Source organism: Rattus norvegicus, chromosome 9 (genome assembly GCF_036323735.1).
Source record: "Rattus norvegicus strain BN/NHsdMcwi chromosome 9, GRCr8, whole genome shotgun sequence".
NCBI classification, from domain to species: Eukaryota; Metazoa; Chordata; class Mammalia; order Rodentia; family Muridae; genus Rattus; species Rattus norvegicus.
Window position 1 is genome coordinate 38,853,892 of NC_086027.1, and position 19,958 is coordinate 38,873,849.

General features: G+C 37.5%; 1 long non-coding RNA gene across 1 annotated transcript; it reads left to right on the forward strand.

Annotated features, from left to right (window-relative positions):
- Positions 1-1,362: 1,362 nt before the first annotated feature.
- Positions 1,363-18,607, forward strand: LOC134480353 (uncharacterized). The gene is made up of 2 exons (XR_010054741.1): positions 1,363-1,825; positions 9,176-18,607. It is a non-coding gene; the product is annotated as an uncharacterized LOC134480353 (long non-coding RNA).
- Positions 18,608-19,958: the final 1,351 nt, after the last annotated feature.

Below are 19,958 nucleotides of genomic sequence, written 5' to 3' on the forward strand. Positions count from 1 at the left end.
TGATACTATTTGTTATTCAGGATTGTTTCATTGTTTCAGCTTTCCTGGATTATTTGTGTGTCCATATAAAACTGAAAATTCTCCTTTCAAAATCTATAAAGAATTGTGTAGGAACGTTGTTAAATCTGAATATATATATACATATATATATATGTATATGTATATATATATATATATATATATATATATATATATATATATATATTGGTAAGATGTCCATTTGACTATGTTAAGCTTACCAACCCATGAGTATGGAAGGTCTTTCCATCTTCTGACATCTCCAATTTATTTTTCAATATTTTATATTTTTGCCATATGATTGGTTAACATTACCACAATATTGGTTACGTTATTTGCGGCTATTTGAAAAGTACATGTTTGTCTAATTTCTTCCCCAGTTCATTTGTCATTTAAACATAGGAATGTTACTGATTGTGTGTGTGTGTGTGTGTGTGTGAGAGAGAGAGAGAGAGAGAGAGAGAGAGAGAGAGAGAGAGAGAGAGAGAGTTAATTTTGTATCCAGCTAAGTAACTAACATTGCTTATCATCCTAGGACTTTGAACTGAACTTCTTACAGTCACTTATATATCATCTAATTAATATATTATCCTATCATCTGCAAATAGCAATACTTTGACTTCTTTCTTTCCAAATTGTATTCACTTGATCTCTTGTAGTTGTCCTATTGCTCTGGTTACAACTTCATTTACTATACTCAAGAGATAAGGAAGGAGTGGACAACCATGCTTTGTTCCTGACTTTAGAAAAATTTCTTCTAGTTTCTCTCCATTTAATTTAATGTTGTCTATAGGCTTGCTGTAAATCACTTTTATTATGTTTAGACATGCCCCTTGTATCCCTAATTTTTCCATGGCTTTTTTTTCCCCTTGGAACTGAGGACCGGACCAAGGGCCTTGCAATTACTAGGCAAATTCTCTACCACTGAGGGAAATTGCCAACTCCATCCAGGGCTTTTGTTATGAAGGACTGTTGGATTTTGTCAAGGGCCTTTTCTGCATTTAATGAGATAATAACGTGATTTTCAGCTTTCAGTTTGTTTATATTGTGGGTTACATTATTTTATTTATACATGTCTGTATCTCTGACATAAAGTATACTTGATTGCTGTGGATGATCTTTTCAATGTGTTTTGAGTTAGGTTTGCAAGTATATTGTGGAGAAATTTTGCTTCTCTGTTCATGAGAAAAATTGGTTTTTAATTCAATTCTATTACTGTTCTTGTAACAGTGTAACTATGGCCTCCTAAATGTAATTGGAAACTGTAACTCCTGTTTCTATTTTATGAACTCATTAATGGAATGTTGACATCAAGTCTTCCTTGACAACCTGCTAGAATTCTGGACTAAAACCATCTGGCCATGGGCTTCTTTTGATTGGGAGACTTTGATATTGCTGCTATTTCCCAAGTGTTGTTAGGTCAATTTCAATTGTGTCTCCATTACGCTCTTCTTTGCTGAGAAGAGATATCATGACCAAGGCAGCTCTTCTAAGGGACAACATTTAATTGGTTCTGGCTTACAGGTTCTGAGGTTCAATCCATTGTTGTCATGGTAGGAAGCATGGCAGCATCCAGGCAGACGTGGTTCTAGAGGAGTTGATAGTTCTGTGTTTGATCTGACTGTATCCAGAAGAAATTAACTCTTCCACACTGGGCAAAGCTTGAAAGCCCATCCCCACAATGATGCACTTCTTCCAACAAGACCATACCCACTCCATCAAGATCATACCTCCTAATAATGCCACTTGCCACAGCAAACCATATTCAGACATCTACACATTGCTTATCTGATGTTGGTTTTATTTGGTAAGTGTATGTATTGAGAAAATTATCCATTTCTTTTAGATTTTCCAATTCTGTGGAATACAGATTTTTAACTATGTTGTAACGATTCTATAGATTTCATTAATGTTTGCTGCTTCGTCTCCCTATATATTTCTAACTTTGTTAATTTAATTTTTTTCTCTGTCTATTAATCTATTCAGGTAAATGGTTTCAATCATACCAATTTTATCAAAAATGTGTCTCATTTAAAATTTTTATTTCGTTTGTATTTCGTAAAGATTTTATTAACTTCATCACTAAATTTGATTATTTCTTGGCATCTATGACTTTAGGTGTAATTTATTTTTGATTCAGAGTTTTATGTGTGCTTTTTAAATACCAGTATGATCTGTCTATCTGTCTGTCTGTCTATCTATTTATCTATCTATCTATCTATCTATCTATCTATCTATCTATCTATCATCTATCTGCACAAGATCTTATGATCTTGATGCTTAGAACTACTTTTTTATTTTTTTATTTTTTATTTTTTTTTATTATCTTGAGTATTTCTTATATACATTTCAAGTGTTATTCCCTTTCCCGGTTTCCGGACAGACATCACCCTCCCCCCTCCCCTTCCTTGTGGGTGTTCCCCTCCCAAACCTCCCCCCATTGCCACCCTCCCCGCATAGTCTAGTTCACTGGGGGTTCAGTCTTAGCAGGACCCAGGGCTTCCCCTTCCACTGGTGCTCTTACTAGGATATTCATTGCTACCTATGGGGACAGAGTCCAGGGTCAGTCCATGTATAGTCTTTAGGTAGTGGCTTAGTCCCTGGAAGCTCTGGTTGCTTGACATTGTTGTACTTTTGGGGTCTCGAGCCCCTTCAAGCTCTTCCAGTTCTTTCTCTGATTCCTTCAACGGGGGACCTATTCTCAGTTCAGTGGTTTGCTGCTGGCATTCGCCTCTGTATTTGCTGTATTCTGGCTGTGTCTCTCAGGAGCGATCTACATCCGGCTCCTGTCGGTCTGCACTTCTTTGCTTCATCCATCTTGTCTAATTGGGTGGCTGTATATGTATGGGCCACCTGTGGGGCAGGCTCTGAATGGGTGTTCCTTCAGTCTCTGTTTTAATCTTTGCCTCTCCCTTCCCTGCCAAGGGTATTCTTTTTCCTCATTTAAAGAAGGAGTGAAGCATTCACATTTTGATCATCCGTCTTGAGTTTCGTTTGTTCTAGGGATCTAGGGTAATTCAAGCATTTGGGCTAATAGCCACTTATCAATGAGTGCATACCATGTATGTCTTTCTGTGAGTGGGTTAGCTCACTCAGGATGATATTTTCCAGTTCCAACCATTTGCCTAAGAATTTCATAAACTCGTTGTTTTTGATAGCTGAGTAATATTCCATTGTGTAGATGTACCACATTTTCTGTATCCATTCCTCTGTTGAAGGGCATCTGGGTTCTTTCCAGTTTCTGGCTATTATAAATAAGGCTGCGATGAACATAGTGGAGCACGTGTCTCTTTTATATGTTGAGGCATCTTTTGGGTATATGCCCAAGAGAGGTATGGCTGGATCCTCAGGCAGTTCAATGTCCAATTTTCTGAGGAACCTCCAGACTGATTTCCAGAATGGTTTTACCAGTCTGCAATCCCACCAACAATGGAGGAGTGTTCCTCTTTCTCCACATCCTCGCCAGCATCTGCTGTCACCTGAGTTTTTGATCTTAGCCATTTAGAACTACTTTTATTCCATGTCAATTGCATATAATGTATATACATGTTTATTCAATTTTAATTTTCTTCGTGTGCCACTTCTCATTTAGCAGTGAGTTGTTCCCTTTTCATGAATTTGTAAGCTTTGTATTGACTCTTTTTAGGTTGATAACCAGCATTAATCAATGGAGATCAGATAGGATGCAAGATGTTGTTTTAATTTTCTTATATCTGTTGAGACTTATTTTGTGTTTGTGTATGTGGTCAAATTCAGAGAAAGTTGCATTAGGTTCTGAGAAGTGAACTTTTCTGCAAATAGCATTTAAGTTGTATTTAAAAATTATATTTGTTAGCTCAAGAATTGCTTTCATTTAGTTTTTTATAGATGTCCTATATGTTGATAAAAGTTGGGTATTGAAGTGTCTCTCTACCAGTGTGTGGGTCAATATGTGATTTAAGCTGTAGTAATGTTTCTTTTATAAATGTTGGTGCCCTTGTATTGGGGAATAGATGATAAAAATCAAAATGCCATTTTGATGGGATTTTTCTTTGGTAAGTAAACAGTACCCTTCCATATCTATTCGCCACTCTGAATATTTTGGGTTTGAAGTCTCTTTTGTCACATATTAAAATGGTGCCTGAAATCTGTGTCTTAGATCCATTTGCTTAAGATATATTTTCAGTCATTTTCCCCTGAGGTAATTCTACTCTTCATGTTAATGAGTATTTTTTGGATGCAACAGAAGGCAGATTTTGTTTGCATGTCCATTCTGTTAGTTTATGGCTTTTTATTGGCTAATTGAGACTATTGATATTGAGAGAGATCAATGAGCATTGTGTAGTAATTTCTGTTATTTTGTAGTTGTCATTGTTATGGTTGCGGAGATGGTAGTGATATTTGCATACGTGTGTGTGTGTGTGTGTGTATGTGTGTGTGTGTGTGTGTGTGTGATTGTTGTGATGGTCTAGGATTATTTATTCCTTGTTTGTTCTTGGATGTGGGCTAACTACTTTAGGTTTGCATTCTTCTTAGGACTTAGTGCTTAGTTTATAATTATCTGTTGACTAAATTTGGTTTTATCATGGAATTTCTTATTTTCTCCAGCTGTTTCTATTTGTCCATTTGAAAGGTTGCTATAGTCTCTTAGAAGATATTGAACATCAGTCCAGGCTCTTCTTGTTTTTATTCTCCATTGAAGAGGTGGCTATTGCTATTATGCTAATAGGTCTTCCTTTATAAGTTCCTTGATTTTTGTTTTCCCTTGTAGTTTTTAATATTCTTCCTTTGTTCTGCACATTTAGTGCCTTTATTATATCTAAAGGGAATTTATTTTTTTTTGCTTAATCTCTTTTTTTTGTTTGTTTGCTTCTTTTATCTTCATAGGCATTTCCTTCTTTAGGTTAGAGATATTTTCTCCTAGAATTATTGAAAATAGCATCTCCAAAAATGATTTTTGATTTTAATTATGATTTTTCAATTCAGAGAATTATTTAAAAGTTAAAAAATTCTCCATTTCACTCAGAAATTCTGACTCTATCACATATAGAGATAGAATACTAAATATATTGAAAACTTATTGTTGATAATATTACTTAATATTTGCATTTAAATACCATTAGTTCATATTAACAAACAGCAGGAACAGCGAGTCTCACTGAGTCATTTGCTGTCAGACATTTACGATAGTCACATTCACCTCCCATTGTTCTCTGCTTTTTCATCCTCTTCATCCCTTCTTAACCAACAGACTTACCTCAATGCTGCCTTTCTTTTCCTAGAGACCCGAACAGCTTTATAATCTATGAAATCCTTTTCAGGACTGCTTCAAAATCTCAATGAGATATTTTCGTCAGGAGAATAGAAATTCTTCCAGGAAGATTTGAAGCAGGAAGAGTAATTAGACTTTGCAGGTGTTTAGGAAATAAATGTCTAGACAAAAATGAGCTAGTGAGATATACTTAAAATAAAATGTGACTGTAGTATAATTAGAAGAGTGGAGGTTCAAAGTGTGAATTCAGAACAGCAAGAAGGTTCAAGCCTCGGTGAGCTTCAAAATTCTAATGCTGCCCCCCAGCCCTAAGATAAAAAGACACCTGCATTTTTGAGCAAAAGTAACTGTGCTGTGGCAAGTTTGAGAAATCTGTCAACTGACATGTGAATAAATTATGGAAAAGGTGAAGGCAAGAGAGTGGAACAGAAAACATTAAAAATCTTTTACTAGGTTGAAGAATTGTATCAAAAACCAACATGAAATAATTGGTGTGGCTATGTCTCCAAGCAACATTCCAAACCAAACATAACCAATACCTTTCAATAACTCGGCTTATTTTTTTTCATGATATAGTATTGTCTTGAAAATTTTGAAATAGAGAGAAAAATTTGATTGCTGAACCATAGAAGAGACATTTTCAAAGATCAATGCTTAATATAATCAAATTGGAAAGTGTGAAGTTTAAAATTTGACACATCATATTCACAATCATGGAATGCTATGTGTGTCTTACCACTCCATGTATCTGTTGCATAGTGACTAATAATAGACATGTTATCAACCCTTTCATAGATTTAGGAAGATGCTACAGCATTTAGTGATCTCAAAATATAATCAAAGGGTAGCCATAATATGAGAGTAAAATTTCTAGTTTCATTTTATAAAATTGATTGGTAAATTTTCATATTTTTTGTGTATTCGCAGAATATTTCATTCTGGAGGTGGGGTTACCCCAGCATTTTGGACCCAGGCATGTTTATCTCAGGTTCTGGTACAAAGCCTCTTGTATAGTCATGAGCTAAGACTCTGAGAGCAAGACATGAACAATAAATTAGTCCTAGGGTAAATAGCAGCAGGAAGTACAGCCATGGAAAATATCTCAGTCAGAACTTCGGCTGAATGCTGCACTTTTCCAGTCAGTTCCTACAGATGTTGTCAATGCCCAAATTTCACAAGAGTTTATTTATAAGTTATAGTTTCTCTCTCTCTCTTTCAATTTTCTGACATTATAATTTAATTAAAACACTTACTCGTAACTTCCCTTTCTCCTTCTAAACCTTCACTTGTACTCATTTTGATACTTTCAAATTCATAGCCTATTTTCTTTAGTAGCTGTTATATATGTTATATATGTGTGTGTGTGTGTATCTGTGTGTGTCATTGTATGTATATAGGCAACTGATTTATTGTTATGAGTCTAGTAGACTATTATTCTGTTATTTCTACAATACCAATATAAACCATGCATGACTTGTCAATTCTTAATAATTTCCATACTAGGAATATTATTACAGAAATATCTCATTCGTGTTTCTTTAGTCATCTATCTCATGTTTGATATTTTATACAATATTTAAATTGAAAAGTTGTAAGTTTACCCTGTTTTTTCTGTATTGAAAATCACAAATAATGATGGGGACTATTTCCAACTGGTAGCAGTGCCATTTAAAACATCACTGGAAACATTTATTGCTTTACCTCTTAGACTAAGTGAACATGTTACCTGCGTTCCTCAGTGTCTTTGACAGGCACACTCAGCACACTCTGCCTTACTCTTTCATGGAGACTTTCAGCTGGCCTTTCAAATCAGCACTTACGTCTCGCTCAATTAATTTTAGCAAAGTTCACCTAGCAGGAGCCGTCTCTATCAGTTCTTGACAACTGTGCATATAATGTCATCAGAGCACAAGTCTCTCTTTGACTTATTTTCAAGTATCTTCCTTTCATTCTATGTTTGTATTACTTTTATTTTTAACAGTCTAGTCATTATTCCTCCTCTCCATCAGCCCTCAGACTATTCCTCATCTTATTCCTCCTGGCCCCTGTCTCCAAAAAGATGACAATCCCCCAGGCCTCTCCACTCCCTGGGGCATCAAGTCTATCAAAGGTGAGAGGCACATCTTCTCCCACTGAGGCCAGACCAGGCAGTCCTCTGCTGTATCTGTGTAGAGGACTTCGGACCATTTCATCTATGCTGCCTGGTTGGTGGCTCAGTGCCTGACAGATCTCTGGGGTCCATGTTGGTTGAGATTGGGGTCTGTGTTTGTTGAGATTGCTGGTCTTTTTTTTTTTTTAAATAACTTGAGTATTTCTTATATACATTTCGAGTGTTATTCCCTTTCCCGTATCTGGGCAAACATCCCCCTCCCCCCTCCCCTTCCTTATGGGTGTTCCCCTCCCCATCCTCCCCCCATTGCCGCCCTCCCCCCAACAATCTAGTTCACTGGGGGTTCAGTCTTAGCAGGACCCAAGGCTTCCCCTTCCACTGGTGCTCTTACTAGAATATTCACTGCTACCTATGAGGTCAGAGTCCAGGGTCAGTCCATGTATAGTCTTTAGTTAGTGGCTTAGTCCCTGGAAGCTCTGGTTGCTTGGCATTGTTGTTCATAAGGGGTCTCGAGCCCCTTCAAGCTCATCCAGTTCTTTCTGTGATTCCTTCAACGGGGGTCCTAATCTCAGTTCAGTGGTTTGCTGCTGGCATTCACCTCTGTGTTTGCTGTATTCTGACTGTGTCTCTCAGGAGCGATCTACATCCGGCTCCTGTCAGTCTGCACTTCTTTGCTTCATCCATCTTGTCTAATTGGATGGCTGTATATGTATGGGCCACATTGCTGGTCTTCTTATGGGGTTGCCCAAGTCATTTAAACAACAAATCTTAAAGATCAACTTCATGAACAATATAATTTTTTTTGTATTTTAATTTGTTTTGCAAGTGCAGTTTTCTCTTTGGAGTTCTGTGAAGATTTATGCCATTATGCAGATGAAGGCAGACAGGACAAAAATGAGGTCTGTCATTGGACGAGAAGGAAGGGAGGCAAGAACAGAGGTTTAGAAGGAGAGGGAGAAGCATAAGAGAAGGCACTAGGAGAATCAAGATGGAGACAGAGAAGGATGACCCGGATCCAGGTAATCTTGAATTGTCAAGGTAGTTGTGATGGATTTCTGTAGGCATATTTATCTTATCTAGTCGGGACATTTATATCCCTATCGATTGGTTTTGAGTTTATTGTGTGGATGTATTGTAGAATGAAAATTTAACATATAAATCTGATTGTTGTTTTGCAGTTTGTTGAGTCTTGATTTCACTGGGTTGTTGGGAGTGTGAGCAGAGTCCATGGCAGGAAGTCATGATAGGCCAGCCGCTGATAGACTTCTAGAGCACTGATTTTACCTAGTAGCCGGAAGCAGAGGGTTCCTGGCTAGCACAGAGCTGCTGGGAGAGATAAATTATGGTTAGTTCCGTTTGGCCCCACAGGTGCTAGAACTAACACTAGAGACCAGAGTGGCAAGGTGCCATGCTGGAACAGCCCGTGGACCACCTGGGTCAGAGAGCACTTGGGGACAGTATGGAGCAGCTAAGATACATTAGCACTAGTTCTTATGGCCCTAAGAAACTGGAACGACTGAGAGGATGACTGCCTGGGTTAGGGTCAGAGGGAGCCCTGGAGAGACGCGTGGCACAGTACATGCAAACCAGTCTTGTCACTCGCAACAGTTATGACCAAGAGTATCTCTTTTTAATTTAAATTGTTTTATTTATTTACATTCCAGTGGTTGTCCTCCAGCACCACCTCGGTCCTCCCTCCTACAGTTCTTCCTCCCATTCCTCCTCCCTCCCCCCTTGCCTCCAGTTGTAATTATTTGTATGTGTTTTTCTATGTGCCCATATAAACATGAGTATAGGTATCTGGAGAGGACAGATCAGAGCATTGGGTGCCCTGGAGATGGTTTTACAAGAAACTCAAGAATGGTGCTGGGAACGGAATTGAGGTTTTGTAGAAGAATAGTAAGTATTCTTAACTGCTGAGCCATCTCTCCAACCCCAAGATCTATATATTGCTACATTTAGGTAGATATACATATAGTGCTTATATGTGCATGCATACAAATATCTCTCAGATAAGCATGAAATTAAAATAATTCAGGCAAGGTTGTTTAATTTGAAAGTGTATAAAATCTCATGAGAGTTACATAATGTGGTATTTCTACTTGGCAATAAATTTTTTCTTACTCTCCTTTTACAAAGTATTGTTAAGAGTTCTAAAAAAATAATTTTATGTGTGCTTTGTGGACATGAAAATTTCCATTAATTAAATTGGATATACTCTGAATTCCAGATCTTTAAAGTACTACCTTTGGAGTAGGCTTAGGCAAATCCTTAGATGAATACCAGAAACAACATTTCTGAACAGTTTAGATACAAAATATGTGTGAATTTACTTCATGTTAACATCATAAATAGCAATTGGAAATTTAAAAAGGAATTTCTTAAAGCATTTGGGAGAGTTATTAATTTGAAGCAGCACGGCTCATGCTGCTTTCAAGTGTTCTTATTTTTATTCTGGTATGACTGTTGGAATATCATTAAAATTCTCTCTGTGGTAATCTAGGGAACTAGAAGAGGATTAGGGTAAGAAGATAACTGGAGATAAAAATAAACCCATAATCTAGGATCTCAAGGAAGTCCTAAGGTTGACAGAGATGGGAGACAAATTAGGCTAAGTGGTTACATTGTAAGATGTCAGTAAGGGTTTGTGGGCCCTTCAATAAGTATTCACTAATAGGATATGTTCATAGTCAGACAGGAGTTTTAAATTTATGTATTTAGTGATATTAATAGAGGAATTTTAAGCATTTAGGGGTTACAATAAATCTGTGCATCCTAGTCTTAAACACATACCTAATAACTATGTTGTTAATGAAAAACAGATGACAGAGATACAAATTTAACATTAATGTGGTTCAACTAGTAGCTACATAATCAAGAGAGATGAGTGTATAGTTTCAGTTTCAGGGCAAAAAAGCTGAGCTATCAGTTGACTACTTATAAAAGCTGGCAGGAATGAGATTTTTTTCCTCCTAAATTTCAACTAAGTTATTTAGGAATAGAATATATACACGTGTTTGAGTTTGGAAGATACTTGAAATTATCAATTTTATGAAAACATTTGGCTTGGATCACTGACCGTGTGGTACACAATATGCTTGGATTTTTTTTTATCCCTTGAAATATGATGGGAATGTCAGGATAACAGAATAAACAATAGCAGTGATTAATAAAAAGAAGTAGTATGAAGTGGGTCAAGACCTTTCCATAACACCATGGGGACTGAAATTCAGATACTCAGCACTCATACACATGCTAGGTAGGTGTGTCTTCCAGCTTGTAATATCAGTGTTCTGTTTGGAGGAACAGGTTTCCTGGAACAAGCTAGCCAAAAATCAGCAATCTTTGATTTTAGAACCAGAGACCCTTCCTCAGAATAAAAGACAGAAAGCCATCAAAGATGACACTTGACATCAACCTCCATGTGTGTGTGTGTGTGTGTGTGTGTGTGTGTGTGTGTGTGTGTGTGAGAGAGAGGGAGAGAGAGAGAGAGAGAGAGAGAGAGAGAGAGAGAATAAAACCAATCCTAAACTATATCTAATTTTAAAAGGTAAAGGAACGCTGTAATATTTGCCCATGCTCATAAAGCAAATAAAGTAAGCAACTTGAGGTAGTTGAGCAAATTTGAAGTAGGATTCTTGAGATTCAGACCCACCACTTTCTGTTTTTACCCACAAAGTCGTCATACTAATGTTCTTTAGTGATTTTAGAATAAAAGACATAATGTTATATAAAAATGTCTAGTGGGCAATTATATAAAATGATACTCTTAGAATTAGTTCACTTAAGTGCATAAAAGCTCAATATAGCTTCAGGTTCCACCTGTGCCCAGAGCTGACCCTGTTCCACAGCTCTCAGTATCCAGATCCTGCTGGAAGAAAGCCTGTCTCCAGGAATGCTGATACACCTGAGGGCACAGGTAAGACCACCACTTCTGCACCGAGGGACCTGGCTAGAGCCCTCAGGACATAGGAATTGAAGAGCAGTTTGGAACAGGATCATTATGGTTTCTGCCTATGCCCAGAGCTGACCTGGTCCCACAGCTTTCTGTGCACAGATTCCATGGGGAGAGAGCTGGATTCTCAAAAGTGCGGATAATCCTGAGAGAGCACAGATGAGACCACCACTTCCGTTCACATTCCTGGCCCAAGAGGAACCTGAGATCACCCTTTGGACACAGGAACCCAGGAGCAATCTGGGACAGGATCCTTCTGGTTTCCACTTATGCCTGGAGTTGACCATGTGCCACATCTCTCTGTACCCAGATCTTACTGGGAGAAAGCCAGTTTCTGAGAATACTGACACACAGGCTTACAGGAGGGTCAAGCCACTGTCAGAGACAGCAAGACCAGCTAACACCAGAGATAAGCTGAAGGCAAGAGGTATGAGTAAGAATATAAGCAACAGAACCAAAGGCCACTTGGGATCATCAGAACCCAGTTCTCCCACCAAAGCAAGCCCTGGATACCACAACACACTGGAGAAAAAAAGATTTTGATTTAACATCACAACTCATTTTGATATTAGAAGATTTTAAGGACAGAAATAACTCTCTTGGAGTAATACAGGACAACACAGGTAAACAGGTAGAAACCCTTAGAGAAGAAACACAAAAGTCCTTTAAAGAATTACTGGAAAATACAACCAAACAGGTGAAGGAATTGAACAAAACTATCCAGGGTCTAAAAATGGAAATAGAAAAAATAAAGAAGTCACAAAGGGAGACAATCATGGAAATAAAAGACCTAGGAAAGAGATCAGGAGTCATAGACACAAGCATTACCAATAAAATACAAGAGATAGAAAAGAGAATCTCAGGAGCAGAAGATACCATAGAAAACATTGTCAAAGATAATGGAAAATGGAAAAAAAGCTCCTAACTGAAAACATCCAGGAAATCCAGGACATAATGAGATCAATCCTAAGGATAATAGGTATAGAAGAGAAAGAAGACTCCCAACTTAAAGGGCCAGGAAATATCTTCAACAAAATTATAGAAGAAAACTTCCCTAGCCTAAAGAAAGAGATGTCCACAGAACATACTAGAAGCCTATAGAACTCCAAATAGATTGGACCAGGAAAGAAATTCCTCCTGTCATGTAACAGTGAAAACACCAAACACACAAAACAAAAAGGTAAGAAAGAACACTTCATAATTATTAAAGGAAAATTCCACCAAGATGAATTCTGATTCCTGAATATCTATGCTCCAAATACAAGGGCACCTACATACATAAAAGAAACCTTACTAAAGCCCAAAGCACACACTGCACCTCACACAATAATAATAGGAGATTTCAACACCCCACTCTCATCAATGGACAGATCATGGAAACAGAAACTAAATACAGATACAAAGAAAGAACAGAAGCTATGAACCAAATGGATTTAACAGATATCTATAGAATATTTCATCCTAAGACAAAAGAATATACCTTCTTCTCGCACATAATGTTACTTTATCCAAAATTGACCATAAAATCAGTCACAAAACAGGCCTCAACAGATACAAGAAGATTGAAATAATCCCATGCATACTATCGGATCACCAGAACTGGTTTTCAACTACAACAAAAACAAAAGAAAGCCCACTTAGACATGGAAGCTGAACAATGCTCTACTCAATGATAACTCGGTCAAGGAAGAAATCAAGAAAAAAAATTAAAGACTTCTTAGAATTTAATGAAAATGGAGGCACAACATGCCCAAACTTATGGGATACAATGAAAGCAGTGCTAAGAGGAAACCTCATAGCTCTGAGTACCTCCAAAAAGAAACTGGAGAGAGCATATATCAGCAGCTTGACAGCACACTTAAAAGCTCTAGAAGAAAAAGAAGTAAATACACCCAGGAGGAGTAGAAGGCAGGAAATTATCAAATTCAGGGCTGAAAGCAACCAAGTAGAAACCAAAACAACTATACAAAGAATCAACACAAATAGGAACTGGTTCTTTGCGAAAATCAGCAAGATAGATAAACCCTTAGCCAGACTAATCAGAGGGCACAGAAAGAGTATCCAAATTTAAAAAAAAAATCAGAAATGAAAATGGAGACATTACAACGGAAACTAGGGAAATCAAAAAATGTCATCAGGGCCTACCTCAAAAGCCTATACTCAACAAAACTAGAAAATCTGGAGGAAATGGACAATTTTATAGACAGATACCAGGTACCAAAGTTACATCAGGATCAGATAAACCATTTAAACAATTTCATAACTCCTAAAGAAATGGAAGCAGTCATTAAAATCTTCCAACCAATAAAAGCCCAGGACCAGATGGGTTTACTGCAGAATTGTATCAGACCTTCTTAGGAGACCTAATACCAATACTGTACAAACTATTACACAAAATAGAAACTGAAACAACACTACCCAATTATTTCTATGAAGCCATAATTACGCTGATACCTAAACCACACAAAGACCCAACAAAAAAAGAGTACTTCAACCCAATTTTTCTTGTGAATTTCAATGCAAAGATACTTAATAAAATTATAAACAACTAAATCCAAGAGAACATCAAAACCATTGTCCATCCTGATGAAGTAGGTTTCATCCCAGTGATGCAGGGATGGTTCAAATATATGGAAATCCATCAATGTAATCCAGTATATAAACAAACTCAGAGAAAAAAACCACATAAATATCTCCTTAAATGCTGAAAAAAGCATTTGACAAACTTCAACAACCCTTTATGTTAAAAGTCTTGGATTGATCAGGAATTCAAGGCCCATACCTAAACATAGTAAAAGCACAACAGCAAAACAATGTTGTGGTAAAAAAAAAAAGGAACATTTTTTATTGATTTTTTATTTACATTTTAAATGTTATCCCCTTTGCTGGTTTCCCATTCATAAACTCTTTATCCCACCCTTACTCCCTCTTCTTCCCTGAGGATGTTTTCTATCAGTTCTCAAGAGCAGGATCTGCTTGCTCAGGTTGCTACAGTGATATGTGGTCCACAAGCTGCCCACGCAAGGCTGTCTCCCTTATACTCACCCTCTCTGCCTGTTCCCCAAGTGGTAGCTACCACGCCTGAGGTGCACACACACATACTTTGTTCTGTGGGCCCTCCACATTCTCACTCAACTTGGTCAACAGAACCAAATCCACATGCTCCAATTATCTCTCAGCCATTTCTTTCACACACTGTCCTCTTTAGCTTGGGAAAAACAAAGTTCCAGTAACTTGTAATTTAGCAATTAGATTTACATGTTAAATTATCAACCTACAACTTTTCTGCACAATAAATTCACTGCCAATTGATAAAAATATAAACCACCCAATAAGAGAGGATAAAATTGAACTAGTTCACCTGAATCTGAACCTTCCTCCTCCTTAGAATTTTTCTTGACCCTGCTCCTTCCTTCTCTCTCCCACCTTATAAAACTTTGTCCCTGCTCCACTCTCTACTGTCCAACTATACAGCACCTTGACATCAACATATAAACCAATAGGCAAAAATCAAATGAAATAGAGAGATACCTGAAGCAATCCCAATAAAATCACGGACTAGACAAGGTTGCCCACTCTCTTCCTACCTATTCAATAAGTACTGAAAGTCCTAGGCAGAGCAATCAGACACAAAGGAGGTCAAAGCTATACAAATTGGAAAGGAAGAAGTAAAATCACTATTTGCAGACACTATGATAATATACTTAAGTGACCCCAAAAATTTCACCAGAGAACTCCTGAACCTGATAAACAATTTCAGTAAGGTGACTGGGTATGGAATTAACTCTAATCAGTAGCCTTCCTCTAAGCAAAAGATAAACAGTCTGAGAAAGAAATATGGAAATCAACACCCTTCATATTAGTCCTAAATAATATAAAATATCTCTGTGTAACTCTAACAAAGGAAGTAAAAGATCTGTCTAATGAGAACTTCAAGTTTCTGAAGAAAGAAATTGAAGAAGATCTCTGAAAATGGAAAGATCATCTATGCTCATGGATTGGCAGAATTAATATAGTAAAGATGGCCATTTTGCCAAAGCAGATTTAATGCAATCCCCATCAAAATTTCAGCTCAATTCTTCACAGAGTTAGAAAGAAAAATTTGCAAATTCATTTAGAATAACAAAAAGCCCAGGATAGCAAAATCTATCCTCAACAATAAAAGATTTTCTGGAGGAAGCACCATCCCTGACTTCAGACTGTATTACAGAGCAATGGTGATAAAAAAAAAAACAAAACTGTATGGTATTGATACAAAGACGGGCAGGTAGGTCAATGAAATAGACCTGAAGACCTAGAAATGAACCCACACACCCATGGTCACTTGATCTTTGACAAAGGAGCTAAAACCATTCAGTAGAAAAAGGATACCATTTTCAACAAATGGTGCTGTTTCAACTGGCAGTCAGCATGTAGAAGAATACAAATCAATCCATTTTTATCACCCCGTACAAAGCTCAAGTCCAAGTGTATCAAGGAACTCCACATAAAATTAGATACACTTAAACTAATACAAGAAAAAGTGGGGGAGAGCCTCGGACACATGGGCACTAGGGAAAATTTCCTGAATGGAACGGCTACTGCTTATGCTCAAAGATCAAGAATCAACAAATGGGACCTCATAATATTTCAAAGCTTCTGTAAAACAAGGGACACTGTCATTAGAACAAAACAACAAGCAATAGATTAGGAAAAGATCTTTAACAGTCCTACATCTGATAGGGGGCTAAAATCCAATATATACAAAGAACTCAAGAAGCTAGACTCCAGACAATCAAATAAGTGTATGAAAAATGGGGTGCAGAGCTAAACAAAGAATTCTCAACTGAGAAATATCGAATGGTAAAGAAGCACCTAAACAAAAGTTCAACATCCTTAGTCATCAGGGAAATGCAAATCAAAACAACAATGAAATTCAACCTCACACCAGTCCGATTGGCTAAGACCAAAAACTAAGTTGACAACAGATGCTGAAGAGGGCATGGAGAAAGAGAAACACTCCTTCTTTGGTGGGGAGATTGAAAGCTAGTACAATCACTCTGGAAATCAGTCTGGTGGTTCCTCAGAGCACTGGACATAGTACTACCTAAGGTCACAGCTATACCACTCCTGGGCATATACTGAAAAGATGCTCCAACATATGACAAGGACACAAGCTCCACTATGTCCATAGAAGCCTTATTTATAATAGCCAGAAGCTGGAAAGAGCCCAAATGCCCTTCAAAAGAGGAATAGATACAGAAAATGTGGTACATTTACACCATAGAGTACTAATCAGTTATTAAAAAGAATAACTTCATGAAATTCTTAGACAAGGAAATGGAATTAGAAAATATCATCCTGAGTGAGGTAACCCAGTCACAAAAGAATTCACATGATATTCATTCACTGATAAGTAGATATTAGCCCAAAAACTTGAAAGCCCAAGACCAATTCCCAGACCACATAAAGCCCAGGAAGGACAACCAAGGTGCAGATGCTTCAGTTCTTCTAGAAGGGCGAACAAGACTATTCTTAAGAGGAAATACAGAGACAAATTTTGGAGCGCAGATTGAAGGAAAGGTCATCCAGAAACTACCCTCCTGGGGATCCAGCCACATACCACATACTGCCAACAAACCCAGACAATATTGCTGATGCCATGAAGTGCATACTGACAGGAGGATGATATAACTGTCTCCTGAGAGGCTCTGCCAGAGCATGACAAATGAAAAGGCAGATGCTTGAAGCCAACCATTGTACTGATAACAGGGTCTCCACTGGAAGAATTAGAGAAACGATTGAGGAAGCTGAAGGGTTTTGCAATCCCATAAGAACAATAATAACAACGAACCAGAGCTCCCAGGGACTATACCACCATCAAAAGAGTACACATGGACAGACCCATGGTTCCAGCTGCATATGTAGCAGGGATGGCCTTCTTGAGCACGAATTAGAGAAGTCTTTGACCCTGCCATGGCTTGATGCCTCAGTATTGGGGAATATGAGGACAGTGAGGTGGAAGGGGTTAGTGGTTGGGTAGGGGAACACCCTCATTGAAGCAGAGGGAGGGTGATGGAATAGGGTTTTTATGGATAGGAAACCAGGAAAGGGCATTTCATTTGAAATGTAAATAAAAATATTCAATAAAAACTCAACATACTTGTGTGAGTACTGTGGACATGGAACCCACATAAACATCCCATATGTGATCGCTTTTTTGTGAAACAAAAAGAAAAGGAAACTTTTAGACTTCTGCAAAATACTTGCAAATAAGATCACACATGTCTTTCAAATTTTTGTCTTTAAACATTGTCATGACCATGTTGATAGCGTAGCTTTAGACTAGTTCCTTTTTTAAAAAATATGTTTTGCTATGCAGTCCAGACTGTCCTCTGTCCTCGAGTCCTTCCCAGTTCTAACTTTTCCTTAACCACCGGATACTGGAATTGCAGGCTTAACTGACTATGCCCAACTAGTCGCTCAACTTCGTTTTGGCAGCTTCACTTTTATGACTGCTGACATGGGGCCAAACACATGACATGTATAATTACACTAATTTATGACACAGATATCCATGAGACCAACATTTTGCAGCGGAATGATATTGTTAGTGCAAAATTCTAATGTACAGGACTTCGTTATTACCTTTATTCTCTTAGAGCTCATGGATGAGCAATGACCTCCCATTCAGGTTGTAGACAACAAATCTTTTAAATGACATTTTGACTATAGGCATATGCCACTTTCAATTATATGGTACGTTGTCTGAAATATAGTTTGACAATGCCCAGTCAAGTCCAGTAATTACATCTTATTATCCTGAATGAGGTAATGCATGGCTAGGTGCAATGTAATTAATCTTACATTAGTAGTTTCTATAAACATCTGATATGTTTGAAGAAGCTTAATTATTTCAAGTGGAAAACCTGGCTCAACTTTACAACATCTCAGTCGATTTAGAAGAGGTACTTCAGTGAGGAAAAAAATCAGCTTCTTATGTCACTCTTTAAGAGATATGCACGTTTATTTTAGATTAATAGATTGTCTTCTATATAAGTAAAAAATATGTTTTAGAGCCTTGCAATCTTGCTAGATTAGATAAATTTCAGTTAACATTAACCCCCATTGTTGACTTCTCAGCCAACTTATGCAGATCTTGTCGACTGACCCTGGAATTTAAGGACCTGAAAGAATGGAGCAGACTCCAGGCTACTTCTGTAGATAAACTTACTTCAATTCTAGGACACTCTTATACATGATTGTAACAAACGAAAATAAAATAATCCACAAAGTGTCTTGCCAGGCTCGATGTCCCAGTGTAGGAGAATGTCAGAGCAGTGAGGCAGGAAGGGGTGGGTAGGGGAACGCCTTCATAGAAACAGAGGGAGGTGGTATGAGATAGGGGGTTTATGGGCGGGAAGCCAGAAAAGAGGATAGCATTTGAAATGGAAATTTAAAAATACCCAATAAAAGGAAAAAAGAAATGCAAATAAAAATGTCTAATAAATATAAATAAATAAATAATCCAACAAAGTTATTTGGGTTCAGAAAGCATACAAATGAATGCTAGTAAGCACGTACTCAATAGTAACAGAGCAGCTCTTTCCCAGAACTTTCTCAGGAATGACCACCTTACATACAATTGCCTGGCACATACTGTAGATTGTATCTGGGAAAGCAGGAAAGCAAGGCAGAGGTCATATCCAGATTCAGGGTACTGGCCAGATTGGGATCAATAATAATGTTCTGACACTCAACAAGAATAAGCATATCTTGTCAATTGAATTGAATGTTTGTCATAGGAGTCATGAAGTCACATTCCAGAACTATCCAGGGAATGAAATGGTCCTAGATTAAAAGGCCCTCTGCATGTTTTCTTGAAGCCCCTCAATTCCTCGTGGCATTGTTTGCCCTACATCATTCTTTTGACCATGTCCTGACCCCCATTTTAAACATATGGGATTAAAGGCATTGCACATATATCTCATTTGATGTCTAACATCACAAAGTAGGAATCACTATTAATGTGTAATCATTGTTATTGCCGTATGGTAAGTTCCTTTCATGGCAAGAACAGAAAAAGATTGCGCAGGAGGTGTCATCAAAATGTAATTATTTGTCTTTCTATTTAACTCTGGGTTTTGTTTTGTTTTAGGGTGTATTGCATCTTCTTGCACACTAGACAATCACTGCATCTCTAAGCTACTTTCTCAGGTTCTACCTTCCCATTTCTCATTTGTAAATAAAGCCTATGTAAAACAAGAATTTCTCTTTTCTTGTTAAGAATCTGCCAAGTTAGTGCATCACCACAACTGCAAATATCTCTCATTATCCATTCCAATATCTGTTGAACACTTTCAGTAAAAGAACAAGAAGGTGTTAGGGACACATCTAAGTGATTATTGATGTGAAACTGGTGTTGATTGATGCACAAAACCTCCCCAGGTGGATTGCACACAGCCAAGTATAGGCAGAGAGGTGTAGAGGAGCTAATTAGTGGGATGGATTTTCTCATTTATTGTCAAATGTTTATCAATTGCTACTGATAATCACTATAGGATGAGTCTGTGTGTACCCCAGCTTCTATTTTCACACAACGTAGAACAGAATGTATCCTTTTTTTTGAAATTTTATGTTTATAT